Below are 19,870 nucleotides of genomic sequence, written 5' to 3'. Positions count from 1 at the left end.
CCCATGTCCTGCCACCCATCCCTGCCCTCTGGCAGTGGGAAGCCATTCCCTGTGTCCTGTCCCCTCCAGGCCTTGTCCCCAGTCCCTCTCCAGCTCTCCTGGAGCCCCTTCAGGCCCTGGCAGGGGCTCTCAGGTGTCCCTGGAGCCTTCTCTTCTCCAGGTGACCCCCCCAGCTCTCCCTGCCTGGCTCCAGCCCAGAAGGGCTCCAGAATCATGGAATGGTTTGGGTTGGAAGGGACCTTAAAGCCCAATCAGTCCCACCCCCTGCCATGGGCAGGGACACCTCCCACCAGCCCAGGGTGCTCCAATATCTCTCTTTCCAACCCTTTGCCATGGGCAGGGAGACCTTCCACCAGCCCAGGTTGTTCCCAGCCCAGCTTCTCAAAGGCTGGTCGTTGTTTCACCCTCCTCATTGTAAAAACTTCTTCCTTATATCCAACCTAAATCACTCTTCCTTCAGTTTAAAACCATCAGCCCTTGTCCTGTCACTTAAGGAATGATCTTAAACCTCCAGGTCTGTTCTCTGGATGTGCCACAGCAGGAAAAACTCCACAGGAAAAGCCCTTCTTGATTAAACAGATTAAAGACACACCATGACAGGGCACAGTTACACTCTCAGAACTAATAAAGAGTCACGTGGCAGATGAGTCCAATGTGTAAGAGAAGACACAGCAGTGTAAGTTCTCCTAAGTTAGTCCTGGTTAATCAGACCTATCTTTGTTAGACTTTGCACCATCACACTCCAACCAAGCTGCAAAATTCCCTTAGCAAGGACAAGGTCAAAGAGGACATAATGGGAAGAATGAGCATTTTTAGTTAAATTATTTCATCTGTCCAGCCAAGTGGACACACAATTCCTTCCCACAATCTGCTCAGCCCCTTCCTGCTCCAGCAGGGATGTTCTCAGCCTTTCCTGAGACTGCCCTGCACCCACCAAATCCTGATTTTAACAAGGTAACAGGCTGGAGTTTGCACCCCTGTCAGGAACTGCCAGTAGTTTCACACTCTGGGAGTTGTGAGGTTTATTAAAGCAAAGCTCAGCTTATCTATCCCACACTGAATTCCAAACCCTGGGTGTTGGGAGAGGAATGTGTGATGCAGCAAAGCTCCTCCTGAAGGAGAACAAGCTGCTGGCACTTGGGGAGGGACAGCCTCCAAATCCAGCTGTGCTTTCCCAATAACCCAACTTGTTTAAATGAAACCAAAAGGAGGGGGTAAATTAAATTAAAAAAATAAAACCTTCCCCAAAAGGAACAACTTGCTGGGCTTGGAAAGCTCCTGAAGGATCTGGCACCACGTTGGTGTCAAGTGACAGTGGTGACCCTGAACCAGTTCTACCTCCACTCTGGATCCCTTAACTGGGAGTGGAATGGCCAGGGAAGGACACCAGGGTTGGGATGCAGCCCCTCCAACACATCCCTACAAGAAATTAAATCCCTCCTGCAGCACATTCCCTGGATTCCCTTCCCTTTGCCCAGGGCATGGTGGAATCAGCAACCCTGGAGGGGTTTAAAAGCCATGTGGAGGGTGTGACATTTGGGGACATGGGTTAGTGGTGGCCTTGGCAGTGCTGGCTTTGACTCAGTGTTCCTGGAGCTCTTCCAACCTAAACCATTCCAGAATTCCAAGATTCCCACTGTGTCAGGGGTTCAATTCATCCCAACACCAGGAAAGGTGGCACAACATGCAGCTCTCTGTTGACTTTAAGGACCTGCTTGATTAGTTCTGGCTCAAATTGGGTTTGGCTCCAGGTGTCAAAACATCCCAAAGCATCAACCACCTGCAGCTGGTCCCAACTTCAGCACAGCTTGTAAAGATACAGTTTGCTTTGAATCCAGTGGGAATTTGATGAAAATTCAGGATTTCTTGTTAGATAGAATATTTGAGAATTTAGGATTTATGCACTTCATCTTTTCCAAATGGATGTCCCATAGATCTTGCTCAGCAGGTCTGGTCCTTCCCCAGTGCCACCAGTTGGAAGCAGCAGCTCCACCACAGCCCATCAGCAGGGTTAGTTCACAGTAATCTTCATTATCATGGAATTCCAGACTGGTTTGGGTTGGAAGGGAACTTAAAGCCCATCCAGTGCCACCCCTGCCATGGGCAGGGACACCTCCCACCAGCCCAGGGTGCTCCAAGCCCTGTCCAACCTGGCCTTGGACACTCCCAGGGATGGGCAGCCACAGCTTCTCTGCCCAACCTGTGCCAGGGCCTGCCCACCCTCCCAGCCACCAATTCCTTCCCAATATCCCATCTATCCCTCCCCTCTGGCAGTGGGAAGCCATTCCCTGTGTCCTGTCCCTCCAGGCCTTTGTAAACATAGAATCATAGAATCATAGAATGGATTGGGTTGGAAAAAACCTCCCAGATCATCAAGTCCAACCCTTGGGCCAACTCCAGTCCCTTTACCAGATCATGGCACTCAGTGCCACGGCCAAGCTCAGCTGAAAAACCTCCAGGGATGGGGAATCCACCCCCTCTCTGGGCAGCCCATTCCAATCCCTGAGCACTCTCTCTGCAAAGAAGTTTTTGCTGCTCTCCAACTTCAATTTCCCCTGGCAGAGCTTGAGCCCATCGTGCCCCCTTGTCCTATTGCTGAGTGCCTGGGAGAAGAGACCAACCCCCACCTGGCCACAACTTCCCTTCAGGCACTTCCAGACAGTGCTGAGGTCACCTCTGAGCCTCCTCTTCTCCAGGCTGAACACCCCCAGCTCCCTCAGCCTCTCTCCATAGGGCTTGTGCTCCAGTCTCTCTCCATCTTTCTGCCAGAATTCCTGAGGTACTGAAGGGTTAAACATACCAGAAAATTCACATGATCCCTTTTGCCAGTTGTCCCATGGGACATTCCCACTTGGAACTTTGCTTTTTGGCAAGAAGGTGGAGCCTGCAGGAAATGCAGTTGGAGAAGAACATCCACCCACGGCCTCCTCCCTCAAGCCCCACTTGCTGAAATCAGGGATCCATCCCAGACAAGGGGCTTCTCATTGCTATTTTTCACCTTTTATTTCATTCTGCTTTGGAGGGTTTTATTGGTTTTAAGTTTACCTGGCCATGGATTAGGAACCTCCCAAGCTCCCACTGCATTGAGCCACATTCCAGCATTCCAGCACCACCAGGCCAGGCTGGACAGGGCTTGGAGCAACCTGGGATAGTGGAAGGTGCCCCTGGGTTGGAAATGGATGGTCTTTAACATCCCTCCCAACCCAAACCACTCCATGATCCCATGATTTTCCCTACTGGTGGGTCCTCTCCAGGCATCACCTCTCAGCAAACAAATCTCTCTTCAGCATTTCACTAAAATTAAAGCACCAGTTGCCAACTGGAGGCAGTTTGGAGCAGCCTGACAGAGCCACAGCACGTTCTGCTTCACTCCCCAGCCGTGGTTTCTCCCCCAGCAGTGTGTGATCACTCCTGCTTTGCGTGGCTCTCTCCCACTTCTCTCCAGCTTCAGTCCCAAAATCCCACTTCTTGGAAAGTGATACTTAATGCAGAGACAAACAAGCATTTGGGGAGGGCTGGAGGCTTCTTGTAAGATTTCTAGATTTGTAATGGTGGAATCCCAGAGCTTTTGGTGCCACATTTAATGCCACCTGAGCTCCTGTAAACCCAGCTGAGGTCCCAACTCCACCTGCTGACAGACATGGAATCTGCTGCCTGGCTTTCCTGAGAAATATGGAAAACAAGGTCACAGAAACCACTGCCTGCACTTGCTCCTCAGAAGGAAATCTCCCCACTGGAGCTTTGCCAACCCTGCTCCTAAAACCTTTACATTAAGAAGGTTTTAGGTCTAAGGAGATAAAGCTCAAATGACCCCAAGAGTGGGATAAATCCTAAAGGATATCTCTACATTTTCTGCTCTCACCTGGCAAGGAAATGTCAGGAGAAGAGACTCCAGAAGTCACTGCTCTTCTTGGATGTCACTGGAAAATTCCTTCACTGTCCAAAGCATCATTGAGCCATAGAAGAGAATAACAGAATCTTGGAATTGTTTGGGTTGGAAAAGCCCTCTGAGCTCATCCAATCCAACCATTCCCCAGCACTGCCAAGGCCACCACTGACCATGTCCCCAAGTGCCACATCCACAGGGATGTCAAATCCCTCCAGGAATGGGGATCCACCCCTGCCCTGGGCAGCTGTGCCAGGGCTGGACAGCTGTTTCCATGAAGGAATTTTCCCAATATCCAACTTAAACCTCCCCTGCCCCAGCCTGAGGTTGTTCCCTCTCCTTCTATCCCTGTTCCTGGAGCAGAGCCTGACACCCCCCACCCCCAGCTCCCCCCTCCTTCCAAGGAATTTTAGGGATCCAGAAGGTCCCCCCTGAGCCTCCTTTTCTCCAGGCTGAGCCCCCCCAGCTCCATCAGGAGTTCTCCAGCCCCTTCCCAGCTCTGTTCCCTTCTCTCCAGCCCCTCAGTGTCTCTCCTGTCTGAGGGTCCCAGAACTGCCCCCGGGGCTGGAGGTGCCCCAGCAGTGCCAGCACAGGGATGGGCACTGCCCTGGTCCTGCTGAGTCCCAGCTCCTGCCCACCTGCAGATCCATAAAACCTTTGGATAAATGCCCATGTTGAAGGGCACTGGCTGAATTCCCTGCCTGTGCCTCGGTGTTGGGAACCAGCCTGGAACCCACGAGCAATTCCAGTGCAAGGCACAGATTTACACAGATCCAAACCAAGTGTAGGTGGAACCAGAATCGAGTCCTGACTGATAAAATAAGCCAGCACCGAAATAACACTGTGCAGCCTCCCAGCACTCAATAAACATTAACTAATTAATCCTCCCAGCATTCCACTGGAAATAAGAACCACTCACTCACTCATTCCACAGCAGAATAAGAACCACTCACTGAAAACCATCACTTCCACCAGGGCTGGAGAAGGACTTGGACACCACTGGAATCCTTGAATAATCTGGGTTAGAAAGGGACCTTTAAAGGCCACATAGTCCAACATTCCTGCTTGGGATCCGGGCTTGCTAATCCAGCCAGGCTGCTCCAGATCAGATTTGTTTCATCTCATTTCAGCCACACAAAGCTCACAAATCTAATCTGATTTGTAATCTAGACGTGACTTTAGACAAACCTCTCTTAACCCTGAAAGGCTGAGCTTAAACCGAGCCAGTTTGTAACTGGGAGCATCAGGAGCAGCATCCAGGGATTCACTGGGGGTTCCTGAGCTGCATTAACCTCCAGCACATCTGCAGCACCTACAGAACATCTGTCCAAGCTCCCTGATGGCTTTTAGTCCTCTGATGGTCTGAAATGCTGCCCAAAACATCCAACTCAGTGCCCTGTGAGGATAAGAAAAGGGGTTTGAGTTAAGAAAGGTTTTGGAGCTGCAGGCAGATTCTGAGGCCTGCAAGCTGGTACTTAATTAATACTGTGAGAAAAAACCAGCAAGGCAGCAAAAATAAAATGAGATAAAGTTTTGGGAGAATCTTTCCATGAGAAAGGAATGTTGAAGAGATAAATGTCTCAGAGAAGAGAGAACACCTGTGCAGAAAGTAACATCCAATCAGAAGCTGTAATAAGGTTTATAGACACTGTGAAACAACCTATAGAATTGGCTATGGGTGGGATTTGACAATATATATTGTGTAATTTGGAGTTAGAGTGTATCTTTTACTCTCTTTTTCTTTGATACAACCTACAGAACTTGGCTATGGGTGGGATTTGACAATATACATCGTGTAATTTGGAGTTAGAGTGTATCTTTTACTCTCTTTTTCTTTCTCTTTCTTGGTTTTTTTCTTCATGGAGTGATTTAATAAAATATCTCGTGTGTGCCACCTGCAAACTGTGCCCTCTCCTTTTTTTGGCTGCCACGACCTTACTGAGTTCCACCCCAGCGCCCCAGAGAATATTCAGATTGCAGAAAACAAAAAGTTCAGCCCTTGGACCAGCAAACTGGCCCAGAGAGTGCTGGTGAACGGAGCTGCATCCAGCTGGTCACCAGTGGTGTCCCCAGGGGTCTGTGTTGGGGCCAGTCCTGTTTAACATCTTTATTGATGATTTAGATGAGGGGATTGAGTCCATCAGCAGCAAATTTGCTGATGACACCAAGTTGGGAGGGAGTGTCGACCTGCTGGAGGGCAGGAGGGCTCTGCAGAGGGATCTGGAGAGACTGGAGAGATGGGCTGATTGCAATGGGATGGAGTTCAACAAGGCCAAATGCAGGTCCTGCCCTTTGGCCACCCCAACCCCCTGCAGCGCTCCAGGCTGGGCACAGAGTGGCTGGAGAGCAGCCAGGCAGAGGGACCTGGGGGGACTGAGGGACAGGAAGGTCAACAGGAGCCACCAGTGTGCCCAGGTGGCCAAGAAGGCCAAGGGGATCCTGGCCTGGATCCAAAGTAGCGTGGCCAGCAGGCCCAGGGCAGTGACCCTTCCCCTGGACTCTGCCTTGGGGAGGCCACACCTTGAGTGTTGTGTTCAGTTCTGGGCCCCTCAGTTGAGGCAAGAGATTGAGGGGCTGGAGCGGGGCCAGAGAAGAGCAACGAGGCTGGAGAAGGGACTGGAGCACAAGTGCTGTGGGGAGAGGCTGAGGGAGCTGGGGGTGTTCAGCCTGGAGAAGAGGAGGCTCAGAGGTGACCTCAGCACTGTCTGGAACTCCCTGAAGGGAAATTGTGGCCAGCTGGGGGTTGGTCTCTTCTCCCAGGCACTCAGCAATAGGACAAGGGGGCACGATGGGCTCAAGCTCTGCCAGGGGAAATTGAAGTTGGAGAGCAGAAACAAATTCTTTGCAGAGAGAGTGCTCAGGGATTGGAATGGGCTGCCCAGAGAGGGGGTGGATTCCCCATCCCTGGAGGTTTTTCAGCTGAGCTTGGCCGCGGCACTGAGTGCCATGATCTGGTAAAGGGACTGGAGTTGGACCAAGGGTTGGACTCAATGATCTGGGAGGTCTTTTCCAACCCAATCCATTCTATGATTCTATGATTCTGTGATTCCTCACCAAGAAAAAGCAGCAGCAGGACAAGCGATGAGACCAGAGGGGGGGAAAAAAATTACAGTTTACTGCAAATGGACCTCTTCGCTCTTCATCAACACTGTTAAGAAAAGCCATTATTCCCCAAAAGGGAGCCTGTTTAGGCTCTGATGGATTCATCGCGCTCTGCTGCGTCTGGGACAGCGTTGGAGGCTCTTCCCCGCTGCTACCCTGATTGAGGGGAGCACACGGCAAGAAATCCATGCCCATTAGGCTGCTGAGCCTCTTTGCGCTTCACTGATCCTAATGGGGGAAGAGGCGAAAGAGTTTCAAAGCAGCGGGTTTGGCAGAAAGTGCATTTGGAAGGGCTGAGGGGTGCGAAGTCACAAGTGCCACGCTGGGAGCGCTGGCAGGAAGGGGCTGGCTGGAGAATAGCAAATGTCTGTCTCCCAGGGACAAGTTCAAAAAGCTGCATTTTTCATTCTGTTTTGGGGGATTTTTAGGGTTTTTTTTCTTTTTTTTTTTTGCCCTCCAACCACCCTCCCTGATGCTGAGAGGTGAAGCTTTCAGGGTGGAGCTCAGAGTTGTCTCTGAGATTTGATTTTCTAACAAGGTGTTTGTGCATCTTCCCACGATGTACAAGTGAACGCACAGTCAAATGAACAGGCAGAATTCCAACAGCAAACCCGGGGGAGCTGGTTTGGCCCAGATGACCTCCTGAGGTCCTCTCCACCCTGAACCATTCCATGACCTTACAATAGATGCATCAAAAACCTCAAAACGTGGTGCCTCAGAGCTACAAAGCCACAAAAGACCCGCAGCTCAAGAGGTTTATTCTTGGTTTTACAAACTCTGGGTTCATTTCCAGCTCCACCCCAGGTTTGTCTCACCTTCAGCAGCTCGAGCTGGTGGTTGGTGGCACCACATCCCAATCCTGGGGGTGCATCTCATCCTTCACATTGCACAGACAACACTGAGAAAACACAGCGAGTTAAAGGCAAAAAAACGAAGTATTTTGGGAGTGGGGAAAGGGAGCTTTAGGTTTTTTTTATTAAGATCAGCTCCCTGAACCAACCAGCTGTGCCAGTGCAAGGCAGCAGAGAGGTGGGAACACATGGCCGGGAGATGTGGCAGAGCAGCTCACGCTGCCAAGGGCATCGCACCTTCCCTGCACTATTCTGGGCACAGAACACACTTGTGCCACTTCCCAGCTGGAATTCAGGCAAGGATCAGTTGAATAGGGAACATCTTAGTCGTGGGGGCACGTTGAGGTGACCTCCAGGAGATCTGAGCTGTGCACGCCCAAGCATCGCTTTGAGTGAATTGTGCAAGGTCTTAAACCTCTTGTTGGCATTAAAAAAATCAAATTGCAGGGAGGAAACTTCACTCACCCTGGAGATCCCTCATTCAAGGCACTCTCCTGCTATTCTGTGGCTCTTTACCTCTCTCTGCTGGCAGGAGCACAGGGAGAAGCTGGGGGTGCCAAACCTGAGATCGGGACCAAGAGGGGAGGTAGAAGAGGATGATGAACCTTCATCACTGTATTTCTTACCCTACTCTGCTTTAGACACTGAATTTTTAGGACAGAGTGGGATGAACCTCCAAATGAGGCAAATCAGGGCTCTGATCCCAACTTCCACCAGCCTGAAGCATTCCAAGTACTGAATATCTGGAGCACTGTGAGGCTGCTGAGCAGTGATATTAAGCAGTGATATTAAGCTGAGAGCTCAGCTAATTCTTACCCCAATTTCAAAGCCCACAATGATTCAGCCCACAAAGGACATGGGGTTTTTTTGGGCATGTCAGGATGGCAGTTCCAGCATGGAATGACTGCAAGGAATTCTGGCTAAGGAAAATAAAGTATAAGGTGTTTTTGGGGGAAGAACTGAGAGACAAACCTGAAGATCATAATGAAATATCCCTCCCTGCAGCCCTTCCAAGGCAGATCTTTGGTGCCTTGGAACATCCTTGGAAAGGGTTTTTCTGCCCTGCACGTTTCCAGAGCCCAAAAACCCTCCAGGAAAAGCAACTGTGTCCTACCCAGGGACGGATTTCAATCCCTCTGGAGCCCAGAGCCACCCAGTGCTGCTTCCCTCAACTTTCCCCACTGCTGCCATGCCAGCATCAATCTGTTCCTCCAATCTGTGCTGGTCTGTCGGGCAGGTTGGGGAAGGGACTCGCACACACAGAGGACACAGATGCAATCCCACAAATTAGGCAAAGAAGCCCGAGGATAAAGGACAAAAGCCACATCATTATGCCCTGCAGTTGGTCCAGCCTTTTGGTTTGAGGCTAAACCTCAGCACCAACACTCCCAAAACAGGGAAAACGTCCATGTTGAGGCGAGCTGGCTCTGCCTCCTTGTTTATCAGGCTGATATTTCACAGCCCTTGTTTTTCAAGGAAAAACCATCCCCTTGCACAAAACCTTTTCCCTCCAGCGGAGATTCCCTCCAGGAGGCAGTTTTGGGGAATTGCCTGCCCTGTTTGGAATTGGATACGTTACAGTCTAGACCTTCTGCTGCAAATTGGCTCCCGGTGCACTCGTGTGTGTCATTTGCACCTTCCCACTCTCCGCTCGCAGCAGCGCCGGATCCTGCCAACCCGGGAGCCAACGCCGGAGTCACCAACCCCAGAGCCAACCCTGGAGCCAACCCTGGAGTCACCAACCCCAGAGCCAACCCTGGAGCCAACCCTGGAGTCACCAACCCCAGAGCAAACCCTGGAGCCAACCCTGGAGTCACCAACCCCAGAGCCAACCCCGGAGTCACCAACCCCGGAGCCAACCCCGGAGTCTCCAACCCCAGAGCCACCAGCCCCAGAGCCAACCCCAGAGCCACCAACCCTGGAGCCAACCCTGGAGCCACCAACCCCAGAGCCACCAACCCCAGAGCCAACCCCAGAGCCACCAGACCTGGAGCCACCAACCCCGGAGCCAGCCCCGGAGCAAATCCCGGATCCAACCCCGGAGCCACCAACCCCGGAGCCAACCCTGGAGCCACCAACCCCGGAGCCAACCCCGGAGCCACCAACCCCGGAGCCAACCCCGGAGCCAACCCCGGAGCCACCAACCCCGGTGCCAACCCTGGAGGCACCAACCCCAGAGCGACCAACCCTGGACCACCAACCTCGGAGCCAACCCCGGAGCCAACCCCGGAGCCACCAACACTGGAGCCACCAACCCTGGAGCCAACCCCGGAGCCACCAACCCTGGAGCCAACCCTGGAGGCACCAACTCCGGAGCCACCAACCCTGGACCACCAACCCCAGAGCCACCAACTGCAGAGCCAAACACGGAACCACCATCCAAGGTGACCCCAGCACTGGGACTTGTCCCACACCTCTTCCCCAGGGTGGGCTGGAAGGGATGATGGCTGGGAAGGTTGGGCCAGTACAATGAGATCATTGAATGAGCCACCTGGAACAGTGGGAGGTGTTGCTGCCCATGGAGCTGGGTGGGGTTTGAGGAACTTCCCAATCCAAACCCTTCTGGGATTCTGGGATCCCATGGTTAAATGAGGAGCTCAAGGTACAAGGAATGTATGAGCAAGATGAAGGAATTCTCCTAGAAGGGCAATAACAGGGCCCTGGAGATGCTGCAGGGCTGGAGCCCCTCTGGGCTGGAGCCAGGCTGGGAGAGCTGGGGGGGTCACCTGGAGAAGAGAAGGCTCCAGGGACACCTGAGAGCCCAGGCAGGGCCTGAAGGGGCTCCAGGAGAGCTGGAAAGGGACTGGGGACAAGGGATGGAGGGACAGGACACAGGGAATGGCTTCCCACTGCCAGAGGGCAGGGATGGGTGGCAGGACATGGGCTGAAGCTGCACCAGGGGAGGTGCAGGTTGGACATGAGGAAGAATTTCCTCACAGAAAGGGGGGTTGGGCATTGGAAGGGGCTGCCCAGGGAGGTGGTGGAGTCCCATCCCTGGAGGTGTCCAAGGAAAGGCTGGAGGTGGCACTTGGTGCCATGGGCTGGTCTCCAAGGTTGTGTTTGGCCACGGGTTGGACTTGATGATCTTGGAGGTCTTTTTCAAGCCAAATAATCCTGTGAGGTGGAATATTAAAGAGAAATCCTTGTCTGGGAGGGTGGGCAGGCCCTGGCACAGGTTGGGCAGAGAAGCTGTGGCTGCCCCAGCCCTGGGAGTGTCCAAGGGCAGGCTGGACAGGGCTTGGAGCACCTTGGGCTGGTGGGAGGTGTCCCTGCCCATGGCAGGGGGTGGGACTGGGTGGGCTTTAAAGTCCCTTCCAACCCTTTCCAAACCTCTCTTTGATTCCTGAATTACCTCCAGGGAAAGAAGGGACAACTGAACCAGTTTCTCCCATCAACACGAATCCCACACATTTCCTTTTTCCTCCCCTACTTCCAAGGATCCCACTACTTTCTATCTTCCCCTGGGACAGGGAGATGGAAGGGGACAGACCACCAGGTGATCAAACACCAGCACTTCCAATCACTCCCCTTCTCCAGGAGCCAAAGCAGGACATCAACTGACACCATCATGAAAAAGGACCAAGGAATATGAAGTTCACCAAACCCACCAGTTCCCCTGGTGTTGTCACAGCAAAAATTTTTGCTTCTAAACCATGATAAGAAAGAGCTGTTTCCTCCAGCAAACATTTCTGGATCTGTGGAGTTCAATCACCCCAAACAGAGACACCCAAAATCTCTCACCAGGAGACCAAACCTCCCCAAGACCTTCAGGGGGTTTGTCCTTCAGACAAGTTCTCTAATCCTCTTAAAATATTTAACCCACATGACCAGGAGAAGAGAAACCCCCCCCTGAAATAGTTGCATTACCAGAGATATCTTTATATTTTGAAAAAAATGATGAATTCCTGAGCCTGTCAGAGAAGGGGAGGTATTTCCACTGAACTGAATCTTTGGGGTTGTGGGGTTTCAACAGGTGGAATGTGAAACCCTCCATATTTAATAAAAAAGAAGCCTGGCTCTTATATATTTAAATAAAATATTTCAATAAAACGAAACGAGCTAAGCTGAAGAAGTGGAGACTGGAGAGCGTTTTCTTGCTCCAACAAGCAGCACTGAATAAACCCCCATCAAGCAGCAATTTCTCCTGTTTTGCTGACTAAATAGTGGCTAGACCAATGACAAAAATCAGGTTTTAAAGCATCTTTCTCATGCAGGGCTAAGCCCTCTGGTTTCCCTCAGTAAGAGGCTCTCAGCAGTCCAGCAGAGACCGACAGCAAAGAGATCAATTCCTCATTTTTGCTAATGATGCCCAAGAAATGGGATTTTACCACCTCGAGTTAATGGTACCTCTCCTGAGTGGTGAAATCACTCCAAGAGCAAGAACAAGAGTTGTTGGATGAGTGTGAGACCTGAAAGGGGCAGAGCTGTGGGTGTTGGAAGTGATGCTGTGAATGACCCTTCCCCCAAAAACAGGACTCTGAGCCACTTTAGTGTAGGGTAAGATAAAAAGTGAAGGTCCTTTAATACCACAGGGCCTACAGCCCACAGGAATACAGGATGACATGAATGTACCCCAGTTCTTGTTTCCATGGCTTTTATAATAAGATCCCTCCAATCATTGCTTTACACATTTCTCAGTCCAGCCCCAGTCCCACCCCTGGTCCAACCCCTGGAATTGGGTCTGGGGTCGTCAAGACCCTCTGTCTTCATCAGCTCTTCTTCTTCGGGCACACAAAGGTCCTTTGGAGTTCATCCAATTCTGGCTTTTGGGTCACTCTGACCTGTGTTTATGTTTCATTCTGTGGGCCTTCTGATATCCTTCAGCTCTTTACCTTGGAAAGGAGTCTAAACAAGATTAATTAACTAAAGGAATTTGAGCTCCCTGTTCTGGGACAGGGGTAGTGATAGAAAGGCATTAAACTATTAGAAATATTAACCCTCTAAATCTACAACTACTGTGTTCCTAAAATCTAGAAAATGTGAAAATCAGAACAAAAACTCCTTTGGCATCAGAAGTGTTGGTGTCTGGGAATCATCTCAGAGCGAGCACTGTTTATTCTGGTCATGGAGAGCTGGTAAAAGTACAATGACAACTCCCCAGAGCTTTTTTTTCTTTTAATGGTTATGGCTCTTCAGAGTTGTGGGGTTTTGGTGGTTTTTTTTTATCTTTAGATAGCCCCAAACTGTTCCATTTCAGCTCATTTCACAAAATCTGCTTGGGAAATGCAGAAGAGAAAGACTCGTGGTACGAGAACCCTGTCAAGGAGATGCTTGATGTGACATCGCTTGAGGCTCTTCTACTTTTCCATCTCTCACGTGGTGAAACCACTTCAGCAAGTGATAGAGACCGTGCTGAGCTGCTGTGAGGCTTCCAGCTCCTGCCTGCCATCCTTCCCCAGAGCCATGGATTTCTGAATGAGGGAAGGAGGAGGAATGTGAGCCCTGTCAAATGTGCTGCTCCACCAGAGTGGAGCGCTCGGGAGATTAGTGAGACACTCTGTCAAAACAACTTGTCTCCTTGGTCTCAGAGCTGATATTTCAGGGAGGGGGAAGTGTTGGGTTCTAATGCATTAAAACTCTGCCCAAACTGTTCTTTTTAAAGTCTTCTAAGGTGGGCATGATTCTCATTATGAAACTTGGAAAACCGTTAAGATGTTTCTTTCTGCACGTGGTGCCTCCAAGCCATGCCTGGGGTTTTGGTTTAATAAAAAACTAAGCCAAACCTGAGACACCTGGAGAGCCTCTCACAACTTCTTGCCCACGGTGAACACAAAGGGATTAGCTCTGATCACAGTCAAAGAGGGGCAAACCCCCCAAAAATCAGTCAAAAATCAGATTTCCTCCCTTCTGCCACAAGGCAAACCCCCCAAAAATCAGTCAAAAATCACATTTCCTCCCTTCTGCTCACAAGGGCAGCAGTTGCATTTCTGGGGGGCTTGAGGAACTAAACCCAAATCAACTCTTAAACTGAGAAGATAAAGGTGAGTTCTGCTCCCTTGAGCATCACTGAAGTTCTACTCAGCCTTTTGGATGAGTAATACAAGGAATTTATCCCCTCCCAGACACAACCTGAGGTGAGCCAAGTCACAAGTCTTCTAAGGTGGGTATGATTCTCATTATGAAACTTGGAAAACCGTTAAGATGTTTCTTTCTGCATGTGGTGCCTCCAAGCCATGCCTGGGGTTTTGGTTTAATAAAAAACTAAGCCAAACCTGAGACACCTGGAGAGCTTCTCACAACTTCTTGCCCACGGTGAACACAAAGGGATTAGCTCTGATCACAGTCCAAGAGGGGCAAACCCCCCAAAAATCAGTCAAAAATCACATTTCCTCCCTTCTGCCACAAGGCAAACCCCCCTAAAAATCAGTCAAAAATCAGGTTTCCTCCCTTCTGCCACAAGGCAAACCCCCCAAAAATCAGTCAAAAATCAGATTTCCTCCCTTCTGCTCACAAGAGCAGCAGTTGCATTTCTGGAGGGCTTGAGGAACTAAACCCGAATCAGCTCTTAAACTGAGAAGATAAAGGTGAGTTCTGCTCTCTTGAGCATCACTGAAGTTCTACTCAGCCTTTTGGATGAGCAATACAAGGAATTTATCCCCTCCCAGACACAACCTGAGGTGAGCCAAGTCACAACTCCAACACCCACTTCTTCCCCACAGTGAACACAAAGGGATTAGCTGTGATCACAGTCAAAGAGGGGCAAACTCCCCAAAAATCAGTCAAAAATCAAATTTCCTCCCATCTGCCACAAGGCAAACCCCCCAAAAATCAGTCAAAAATCAGATTTCCTTCTGCTCACAAGGGCAGCAGTTGCATTTTTGGGGAGCTTGAGGAACTAAACCCAAATCAGCTCTTTAACTGAGAAGATAAAGGTGAGTTCTGCTCCCTTGAGCATCACTGAAGTTCTACTTTGCCTTTTGGATGAGTAATACAAGGAATTTATCCCCTCCCAGACACAACCTGAGGTGAGCCAAGTCACAACCCCAACACCCACTTCTTACCCACGGTGAACACAAAGGGATTAGCTCTGATCACAGTCAAAGAGGGGCAACCACTCCAAAAATCAGTCAAAAATCAGATTTTCTCCCTTCTGCCACAAGGCAAACCCCCCAAAAATCAGTCAAAAATCAAATTTCCTCCCTTCTGCTCACAAGGGCAGCAGTTGCATTTCTGGGAGGCTTGAGGAACTAAACCCAAATCAGCTCTTAAACTGAGAAGATAAAGGTGAGTTCTGCTCTCTTGAGCATCACTGAAGTTCTACTCAGCCTTTTGGATGAGCAATACAAGGAATTTATCCCCTCCCAGACACGACCTGAGGTGAGCCAAGTCACAAGTCTTCTAAGGTGGGCATGATTCTCATTATGAAACTTGGAAAACCATTAAGATGTTTCTTTCTGCATGTGGTGCCTCCAAGCCATGCCTGGGGTTTTGGTTTAATAAAAAACTAAGCCAAACCTGAGACACCTGGAGAGCTTCTCACAACTTCCTGCCCACGGTGAACACAAAGGGATTAGCTCTGATCACAGTCCAAGAGGGGCAAACCCCCCAAAAATCAGTCAAAAATCACATTTCCTCCCTTCTGCTCACAAGTTGCATTTCTGGGGGGCTTGAGGAACTAAACCCAAATCAGCTCTTAAACTGAGAAGATAAAGGTGAGTTCTGCTCTCTTGAGCATCACTGAAGTTCTACTCAGCCTTTTGGATGAGTAATACAAGGAATTTATCCCCTCCCAGACACAACCTGAGGTGAGCCAAGTCACAACCCCAACACCCACTTCTTACCCACTGTGAACACAAAGGGATTAGCTCTGATCACAGTCAAAGAGGGGCAAACCCCCCAAAAATCAGTCAAAAATCAGATTTCCTCCCTTCTGCCACAAGGCAAACCCCCCAAAAATCAGTCAAAAATCACATTTCCTCCCTTCTGCTCACAAGGGCAGCAGTTGCATTTCTGGGGGGCTTGAGGAACTAAACCCAAATCAGCTCTTTAACTGAGAAGATAAAGGTGAGTTCTGCTCTCTTGAGCATCACTGAAGTTCTACTCAGCCTTTTGGATGAGTAATACAAGGAATTTATCCCCTCCCAGACACAACCTGAGGTGAGCCAAGTCACAAGTCTTCTAAGGTGGGCATGATTCTCATTATGAAACTTGGAAAACCGTTAAGATGTTTCTTTCTGCATGTGGTGCCTCCAAGCCATGCCTGGGGTTTTGGTTTAATAAAAAACTAAGCCAAACCTGAGACACCTGGAGAGCTTCTCACAACTTCTTGCCCATGGTGAACACAAAGGGATTAGCTCTGATCACAGTCAAAGAGGGGCAAACCCCCCAAAAATCAGTCAAAAATCAGGTTTCCTCCCTTCTGCCACAAGGCAAACCCCCCAAAAATCAGTCAAAAATCAGGTTTCCTCCCTTCTGCTCTCTCCTGCCTGCCTGTGGCACCTTAGGAGTGTGTGACACTCCTTCAACAGCTCCAGGAACATCCCATGGCTCAGGCCTTTATTCCAAAACCAGCCAATGCAGGTGAGCCACAAAGTGGGCACCTCCCCAGAGCTGCACCACGTCCCTTTCCCAAAGCAGGACCAGAACAACTGCAAATGGTCAATGCCTTGGAGGCAGAGCCCACCCTGCACATGGAGGGGCACAGAAAAGGTGTCAGTGTGGCCAAACTCAGCTCAAGGAAAGCAAAACTGCATCCCCCAGGTGAGTTTGGGTTGAGCTTGGGGTGATATTGATGGGATTGAGATGGTTCCTCTTAATCAACAGACACAATTAGCTCAGTTGGTTAAAACTTGGTTGTGATAACACCAAGGTCATGGGTTCAATCCCCTGTGTGGGCCATTGACTTAAGAGTTGGATCTGATGATCCTTGTGGGTCCTTCCAACTCAGAATAGTCTGGGATTCTGTGAAACTCACATCAAACACTCTGCAAATGCACAAGTAAATCACTGAACTTCCAGCTGTGGAAATTTGGAATATTTGTATTTAAATTCATCACTGACAAGTGTGTCAGGTACCTGGAGCTCCACAAATGTTCTCCTTCACCTTCCTGGGACTGGAAAAGACCAAGAGCAGCAGCCAGACCGACGTGCTCCATATGCAGAGAGCAACCCCAGCCCTGTTTCCATCAGATGTCCTGCCAGATCTTCCTCTCTGACTCAAAGGAGGAGAGTCTTGGGCTAATCAATACCCAGTGCCTGAGGCCACCACAACCTTGGCATTCAATGAGCTTCAGGGTTTTCAGTTGTCCCTCCAGGAATGTCACCATCATGGCCCAGGAAGTGTCAGCCCATCATGCCAGGCTGGGAAGATCCCACTTAATCACTCAGGAGTTCCCATTCACCTTCACCCACGTGGATCACAAGAGTGACAAGCAGAGCTTGAAGCTTTTATCCATCTTCTCTGGGCAGCTCCTGTGAGCTGGGCTGGACTAAGTTTTCTCCAACCTTGAATCCCAGGGTCAGTTTTGGGACCCTCAGACAGGAAAGACATTGAGGGGCTGGAGCTGGGAAGGGGCTGGAGCAGCAGGAGCAGCTGAGGGAGCTGGGGGGGCTCAGCCTGGAGAAAAGGAGGCTCAGAGGGGACCTTCCAGATCCCTAAAATTCCTTGGAAGGAGGGGGGAGTTGGGGTGGGTCGGGCTCTGCTCCAGGGAACAAGGACAGGAGGAGAGGGAATGGCCTCAGGCTGGGGCAGGGCAGGGGCAGGTGGGATATTGGGAATATTCCTTCCTGGAAAGGGCTGTCCAGCCCTGGCACAGCTGCCCAGGGCAGGGGGGGATCCCCATCCCTGGAGGGATTTCAAAGCCATGTGGATGTGGCACTTGGGGACATGGAATCACAGGGAATCACAGACTATTCTGAGCTGGAAGGGACCCACAAGGATCATCACTTGGGGACATGGTCAGTGGTGGCCTTGGCAGTGCTGGGGGGATGGTTGGACTCTTAGTGGGCTTTCCCAGCCTAAACTGATTCCACGATTCTCTTGTCCAGTTTGTCTCCTGTTCCCTCAGAACATCTGCAGGAACACAGGCCTGAGGCCCAAAGGCTTCATGGATCCTTCCTCCAGGTCACCAAGGCAGCTTTGGCTGCTTCATAACTCCAGTGGCCTCCCCTCCATGGCAGCCTGGGCACACTGACTGTCCCCTGCTCCAGGCCCCTTCCATCCTCACCCTTTCTAGAGTGCCTGTGCTCTTCTGGCCAAAACTTCAGCCTTGATGGGATCTACCCATAAAATCATGGAATGGTTTACTGTGGAAAGGAACTTAAAGCTCATCCAGTCTCACCCCCTACCATGGGCAGGGACACCTTCCAATATTCCAGGTTGCTCCAAGCCACATCCAACCTGGCCTTGGACACTCCCAGGGATGGGGAAGCCACAGCTTCTCTGCCCAACCTGTGCCAGGGCCTGCCCACCCTCCCAGCCAGCAATTCCTTCCCAATATCCCATTTAAATCTACTCCCTTTTAGCTTTAAAGTGAGCCAAGATTTTCCTCCAAGCCCCATCATTTTTCACTCTGATGTATGAAAAACATCACTAGAAAAGGCACTTTTGCCCTCATTCCCTCTGCCCTCCCCTGCCCCTGAACACTCAGAACCTCCCAGCTTTGCACAGGCTCCTCTCCAGCCCATGCCACCACCACTGGGGCAAACCAGGACCACGATGCTTCTCCTCCTTGCTGTCTGAATGAACTCTGGGAACAGCCTGGGGTTTGTCACTCTGCAAAATGTAGGTCAAAAGTCTGCGTGGTTTGCACAGGGATGACTTGGGTGTCATCTGCCTGGAGGCAGATGGGAGCTGAGTCATCTGCTGCTGCATCACTGCCTGCTTTCCTCCCTCCCCCAACCTCAGCTTCTCTTTGCTTCCCATCAGATGGTGGTTGAAGGGATGCAGGGACACCAAAACACCAGGAGGGCAATGAATTGTGACAGGCAGGGAGGGGGCATTTCCCATCTAGTCCTTGTGGAAGCTGCACCTCTTTCCCAGCTCTGGGGGTTGGTCTCTTCTCCCAGGCACTCAGCAATAGGACAAGGGGGCACGATGGGCTCAAGCTCTGCCAGGGGAAATTGAAGTTGGAGAGCAGCAAAAACTCCTTTGCAGAGAGAGTGCTCAGGGATTGGAATGGGCTGCCCAGAGAGGGGGTGGATTCCCCATCCCTGGAGGTTTTTCAGCTGAGCTTGGCCGTGGCACTGAGTGCCATGATCTGGTAAAGGGACTGGAGTTGGACCAAGGGTTGGACTTGATGATCTGGGAGGTCTTTTGCAACCCAATCCATTCTAGGATTCTATGAATGCAACAGCACTTGGGGATGGACATGGGGAGCAGTCAGTGGTTGTCCCCAGACACCACACCATGAGGGGTGGGGCAGATGTGCTTTTCCAGCCAGGATTGTGCTGAGGAAGCAGCTTGGAGGGTCGGGAAGAGCAGAGGGAGTGAAGGATGTGCATCCACATGGCACGTCCACACACCCTGGGTGTGGTTCAGGGTGGAGAAAAGACCACAAGGCTGGTGAAGAGACTGGAGCACAAGTGCTGTGGGGAGAGGCTGAGGGAGCTGGGGGTGTTCAGCCTGGAGAAGAGGAGGCTCAGAGGTGACCTCAGCACTGTCTGGAAGTGCCTGAAGGGAAGTTGTGGCCAGCTGGGGGTTGGTCTCTTCTCCCAGGCACTCAGCAATAGGACAAGGGGGCACGATGGGCTCAAGCTCTGCCAGGGGAAATTGAAGTTGGAGAGCAGCAAAAACTTCTTTGCAGAGAGAGTGCTCAGGCATTGGAATGGGCTGCCCAGAGAGGGGGTGGATTCCCCATCCCTGGAGGTTTTTCAGCTGAGCTTGGCCGTGGCACTGAGTGCCATGATCTGGTAAAGGGACTGGAGTTGGACCAAGGGTTGGACTTGATCTGGGAGGGCTTTTCCAACCCAATCCATTCTGTCATTCTGACCACACCACTTGTCACCTTTGAAAGTGAACACAGATTTGAGTTTGCTTCATTTACCTGCTCTATTTGAAGAAATTATCACTTGTGAACAGGAAATAAAAACC

At 50.8% G+C, this 19,870-nt stretch overlaps 1 protein-coding gene across 1 annotated transcript in view; it reads right to left on the bottom strand.

The window, feature by feature from the left end:
* SFXN5 (sideroflexin 5) overlaps positions 1-19,870 on the bottom strand; it is a 147,630-nt gene that overhangs the window by 93,508 nt on the left and 34,252 nt on the right. The window lies entirely within an intron of this gene.

This window comes from Pithys albifrons, chromosome 5 (assembly GCF_047495875.1).
Source record: "Pithys albifrons albifrons isolate INPA30051 chromosome 5, PitAlb_v1, whole genome shotgun sequence".
In the NCBI taxonomy this organism is placed as follows: Eukaryota; Metazoa; Chordata; class Aves; order Passeriformes; family Thamnophilidae; genus Pithys; species Pithys albifrons.
Note: the sequence above shows the minus strand (reverse complement) of the source record. Positions and strands in the feature narration are given on the sequence as shown.